The sequence below is a fragment of the Lolium rigidum genome, chromosome 7, assembly GCF_022539505.1.
Source record: "Lolium rigidum isolate FL_2022 chromosome 7, APGP_CSIRO_Lrig_0.1, whole genome shotgun sequence".
Lineage (NCBI taxonomy): Eukaryota > Viridiplantae > Streptophyta > Magnoliopsida > Poales > Poaceae > Lolium > Lolium rigidum.
The window spans coordinates 14,256,797-14,262,978 of NC_061514.1; the positions used below are offsets into that span (position 1 = coordinate 14,256,797).

At 42.7% G+C, this 6,182-nt stretch overlaps 1 long non-coding RNA gene across 1 annotated transcript; it reads left to right on the forward strand.

Moving 5' to 3' along the window:
• Window positions 1-4,324: 4,324 nt before the first annotated feature.
• Window positions 4,325-5,768, forward strand: LOC124675814. The gene is made up of 2 exons (XR_006993430.1): window positions 4,325-4,430; window positions 5,571-5,768. It is a non-coding gene; the product is annotated as an uncharacterized LOC124675814 (long non-coding RNA).
• Window positions 5,769-6,182: the final 414 nt, after the last annotated feature.

Consider the following 6,182-nt stretch of genomic DNA (forward strand, 5'->3'; position numbering starts at 1 on the left):
TGCACTAGATTTTGTCCATGTTGATCCTGCCCACGAAATATACTCTCCATGCATGCATCTGCAGCAAGTAACGAAAATAATATAACCTGCCTGATCGATCAGTGGGCGTCTGATCGACTTTTGTTGAGTAGAGATATATATATATAGAGAGAGAGGTCACCAGGTTTAGCACTAGGCGAGCATCTTTTCCTCCAACAAAAAGGAAGAAGTGGAAGCCGTGCGTGCTTTTTTTTTTTTTTTGAGACAAACCAGCTAAGCTTTATTGATTCATAACAAAGTTTACAGGGAAAATTTCTGAAACTGGTACACCAAGCCAAATATGGCGACCAACTGCATGCGATAACGAATACTTAGCTAGGTTGTGGGCTTCGAAATTCGAAGCTCTACCTTCGTGGACGAAGGTGCAGCTCTGGAGATTTGTTGAACGGGCCTTGATCTCCTCTACAATCATACTATAACTTCCCCTGGTACCTTCATTGATATCAACGACGACTGTTTTGCAATCTGATGCCACATGCACACGCTGCAATGTCAGGTCTTCTGATAACGCCAATGCCTCTCGACATGCCATTGCTTCCAGGCTCGGCGGGTCGTTCAATCCTGCGAAAACAACAACAGATGCTCCCAGGTATAGGCCACTGCTATCCCGGCATATCGCCGCCGCCACTGCCCTGTCTCCAGATCTTGACACTGCCGCATCACAGTTTATTTTCGCCATGCCTGTCGGTGGTGGGATCCACTCCGCCCTCTCCTTTCTCCTTGATTGTTGACCCACACTAGTGTTTTTTGAGGGTTTTGCAATTGCGTTCAACTCTGAAATGTAAGAGTTAATGAAGCCAAAAGTGGACAAAGGCGATTGGTAAATTTCTTCGTGGATTGCCTTCCTTCTTGCTGTCCAAATCGACCACAAAGTGATGGCTACCCTGATGAACTGATCATGTGGTAGGGTATCGATCATTTCAAACAGCCATAGTCTAGCATTGGGCTCTTCATTCATTGTCAGATGTTCGACAAGAGTTTCGTCTGTCAACGCCCAAACACACCGAGCCATACTGCAATCCATAAGTGAATGCCTCCAAGAATCAACATTGCCGCACAAAGAACAATTACTGTGTGTGGCCATATTGCGATGATCAAGAACATCCGCTGTTGGCAAAGATTGCTGAGCCGTGCGTGCTTCTAGTAGCTGCCGGTAGTATCAGCAGGCCCAGAAGCCCACTGGGTTACCCGGCATTTTCCACCTACACGCCTCTACACAGAATAAGAGGCACTTTAACATAGCTGAACATCCCGAGTTAGCCTTATAATTAATTAGTAAAACTCTAATCCTCTATCTCTATACATCCAATCTAAAATTCTTGCTCCGCCCCTGTAAGTTCCGTTTCCCCGCTAAAACATTTTTAATTTTCTTCTATGACTTCTTGGCTCAATCCTTGGCATTTTGAATATTCTTCTATAACTCCTAAAGCTTATCATTCAACTTCATGTTTACATCTGTAACACTTTGCAATTGCTTTTTGTTGTTCCTAACAATGTTCGAAACTTTCCCATTTAATATTTGAATCTGATAGTTCAGTTTCATGTTGTCAGCAGTACAAGCCAGGGGCACCCCCAACCTTGGACCAAGTTTTGAAGATTATTTCTTATTTGTATGTGATGTGGATTTTCTCGAGAATATATGTACGTGTCTAGAGTGGGGCTCGGCATACCGACAAGGTCTGTAGACCGTACGTAGACATTTTGTTAATGTTGTTCGCACAACGGCACAGATTCTTGTAAAACACACACACATGCCCGCGTGTGATCTTTTTTGGTAAATTAAATGTACGGAGTACATCCATGTCCCTCGATCCCTCCTAGAGAAAAATGGATAAATCAATTATTAGAGCATGTTCCGCACTCGCAAGCATAGCGAAAGCATCTACAATCTACATGCATGGAAGCAATTTTGGCAAACCATAAGTTTCCTCACCCTGTCACATACAATCCTACACGACTTATGGTCGCACTTTTCTTCCATGGTGATAACTGTATAGTTACACCGTGCTTCTGCCAAATCTGGAAAGAAAATGGAACCATGAAAAAATCTATCTACACTACTTAAAAAGCACGAATGTGTTCCTTATTCTGCCAATAGGTTTGCCCTTTCGTCGTTCCGGCTTCGTCCGCGCGAGCGTGCACTTGGGCCAAAGCCCAGCGAAACTCACTTCCTCCTTTCCCTCGTTCAGTCGTCACTCTGGCCGAGGAAACCCAGATCCTATCTTCCCCTTGATGATCGGCCCTGGATCCCAACACCACCACATCCCCTGCATGTGCCCCTTCACCTCCGCCGCCCCCCTGCCCGATAACCACACACGAACCATATTTTCATTGCTGGAATCAAGCCCCTCGACCGACCACGTTTGGTTCTGGCTCAAATTGAATCGAGGACCGCGCGGATCGGCCGGCAGGAGCCCTGGCGGAGTGGAGTGCAGCGCCACACGCGGACTGTTTTCCTTTGTGAGCAATTCAATTCTCCATCTCTGTAAGCTGCCATGGATCCATATCTCCACCGCCGCATGGATAGTCTCGATTGGGGATGTGGCGACATGGGGACGAGGGGCCGCAGGTTTGAATCGGGGGGCGAGCTCGTAGGTGCGGCGGCCTCGATTGGGCGGCGGCATGCGTGAATTAGCAGGAGGCGCAACAGATTTCAGGTCAGTAGCCACAGTCCACGACACCTCCCGATTTGGCTTTGACTCGAACTGCTTGCGAGAAGCCCTACCTGGTAGCCTGTCAATCTCTTGTCGTCCCTCTCTCTATATATATCTTCTGATTTACTACCATAAACAATACACTGCCTAAGTCCCCGGCCGGCCGGCGCGAATTCACTTCAAGTGAATGGCACTGCCTACGAGTGACCTCAGGTCAGAGTCTGAATTATTTTTAAGCACTCTGTATTTCGATGTGGTGATGAGAGTTACCAAGTCGACGTACTTCCCCTAAAGTATGAGATTACTTCTCATACACATTTACCTCACCTTGAACGCTTGGTTCTTTTCGTAAGTTCAGGAGATCTTAGTCAACAACGATTTGTATTGGTTGTACATTGATTATTGTATCTGTTGATATGTCTGCAGTCGACTTTCTCTTTTGCTTCTCTTGTATTGCAACTCCAATCCCAATTTTATAGTAGAGATGACACTGAATCAGTACACATTTGGGCCACCAGAAAATAACATCTGAATTTCTGCTACATAATTAACACAGGTTAATGAATAGATGCATCTTACAAGTAGTGATGGCTACAACATATGGTAACCATGTGAGCATATTGTCGAAGTGTTTTGTTTTAGTTTTTAAAACAATATTAGAGTTAAATAGAATAAGTAGCAAAGTAAATTGTTGTGTAGCATGCATCAATTTCTTAAATTCAATGGAAATATGTTGTTTTAGATGGGGTGATAGAATAGTACATGCTCTGAATTATTGTCCTTGCATAAATATTTGTTGCAATTATAGTAATTTTACTACTCCCTCCGTCCATAAGTAGATGTCTTAGATTTGACATCTATTTATGGACATACTAATACTATGCAACTCATGAAATATCTAGATTTTTTTGAGTAACCTAGAAGAGGCATCGCGTGGCTAATAACATTGTTGGGATTTTGGCCTGGCTCGTGAAAGTTTTACTTTTTCCTATGGATTCGCATATAGTGATTTGCTTGTTGCACTAATACTACTATTAGCTATTTCCCCGCATTACTAAAATGTTCCTATCTAATGGTTTTGTTTTGTTTGGTCTCATTTTCAGGTTCATTTCTTTGGAAAATTCTCGGATATGTGGTTCTTATATATTGGTTTGGGAAATCTACACCTGACATTTTGCAATGGCTAATGGTGAGGATAGTTTCTTCAATTTTATATCCCATTCCTTAGTACTTTAATATGTAACTAGCAAATGGGAGGGCATCAACTCTACTCACTCTTTGTAGAGAAGAATATCTTTGTCAATGTGTCAAAATTGATACGGAAATGCATTTCTTGATTCATGGGCATTCACTTTGACCACGGACAGTCGGATCAGCAGCAGGCCAGAGGCGGTTGCAGCAAGGGCGTCTGCGTGCCTGACCTATCTCTTAAAGTTTGCTCCATCTCGAATTCTCGATGCCTTGTATTACTTGATTTATTATGTAAGCATTTGTCTGTAATGTGTTGAGTACAATTATGTTGAATACATTTGCTCCAGGCAAGCTATAGTTTCTAAACTGGATTGGATCAGCGACCCTAGGGTCTGCTTGGAGTGTTAAAGGAGAAGAGATGGCGCGGACAAGGGGCCGGTCGATGCCGAGATAGACAAGGAGTGCAGGGTCGGCATGGAGCTGAACAACAAGGTCATGCTGCACAACTGTAGCCACACGATGTGCATCAAAGTGCTATCGTCAATGGTTAGAACCAGAACCGAATCGCTTTAATTTTTCTACCATGTTGAATCAGAGCACATATGTTTTGTTTAATGCGAGTTTTAAATGTAGCGTAGCCCATGCTTCATTTTGGTCATGTTAAGTGCTCAAAAGACTGGTTATGAAAGCGATTTCATGTGCTATTTTGTTACCATTCACCCATTTATTTTGCATTGGTTTTAAATTTTATCTTTTGAGATAGGAGCTAGGGAACTAATTCTGACGTGAAACCTGACTGACATGTATTAAATTGTATAAAAGAAAGAAGATAATGAAACCTATGATATTTCAGTGATACAAATTACAATGATTCTACGATGAACACGGTATCGATCATTTTAGATCTGTTGAAACACACATGCGTTTTTTCCATGATATAAATATCACTTGTTCTCTACTTTTGTCACTCAAATGTTCCCCAGACAAGTTCCTATTTCTGAAGAAAAAAATGTGGGGGTTCGGAATTAGTATTCAGAGTGAAATGTTCATATGATCATTAGATTCTACTAACGCTCTCTTACTTCTCTTAGGTAAAAAGTTGCTACAGGTTGAGGAACAAATGAATAATTATACGTTCACAATAAGGCATAGGCAATCTTATTGCAATAGGCATAACAAACAAGACTTGAGTTGATCTGTATTGCAAATATATCATCTTATTGGTTATCCGTTCATATATAGTTGCATTATACTTTTTCTTAGAGCATCCCCACTCGTTGGCGCTCCCCACGTCCAAATCCGGCGAAATTTTCGTCCGGATTGGAGGAAGATTTGGCGTGGGGAGGAGTAGTTTCCCAGTCGTGTGCTCCCCAAGCGGCGTTTCTCGGGAAAAAGAGGATGGCTCGGGGAATCCGGACGAAAGAGGAGACACGTGGGCGTGGGCGGTTGGTTTAGCTTCATCCGGAGTCCCCGGGAGACCCCCGGGAAACCGAGGATGGCATGGGGAGTCCGGACGAAAATAGGCTCAAATCCGGACCAAAACGAGGAACTCGGGGCCTGACTGGGCCGTTTTTCGCCGTCCGGATGAAAAAAAGTGGCCGTGGGGGGCTCTGTGGGGAGACGAGTGGAGATGCTCTTACTCCCTATAGTGGTTGATATATAGTCACTTGTGCCACACTTTTTCAGATTTCTAAAAGAAGTCTGTAAGGAGGAGAAATCACAGCTAGCATCAAGAAGATCCTAAATTGCTAATTATTTGATTTCATATTCAAGGTATGTATTTGTGGGATTTTGTATTTCATTTTTCTTGTGGGATGCTCCTCTGTCTGAAGTCACGTGTGAGTTTTCTGAAAGTTTATTAGAAAGATTTTTGGTGAAAGTTTATTTTTTTGACACCTTTACCATAAGGGAATCCCCTACAGTGTAATTTTCTATATATATGTCCCACAGACTCTACAGGGACAAAGCGTCCAAAAGTTTAAAAGTTTACACCAAGGTGTAAATAAATGAACAACGAAACACATTTAAACTAAACAAGAACAAACAACACCCAGTGAGCGTCCAAAAGTTTAAAAGTTTACAACAAGGCGTAAAAAAAAGAACAAGGAAACACATTTAAACTAAACAAGAACAAACAACACCCAGTCAATAAGTGGTTGAGTTGCCTTAATTTACTCTGAACTGATGCACCAGAAGATCGCTTTGAGAACCCCTTCTCCACCGAATAAACGAAGCTGGAATTTCTTGGAAGATAAGATCGTTCCGCATCTTCCAAATATTCCAAGACACACAAGCCAC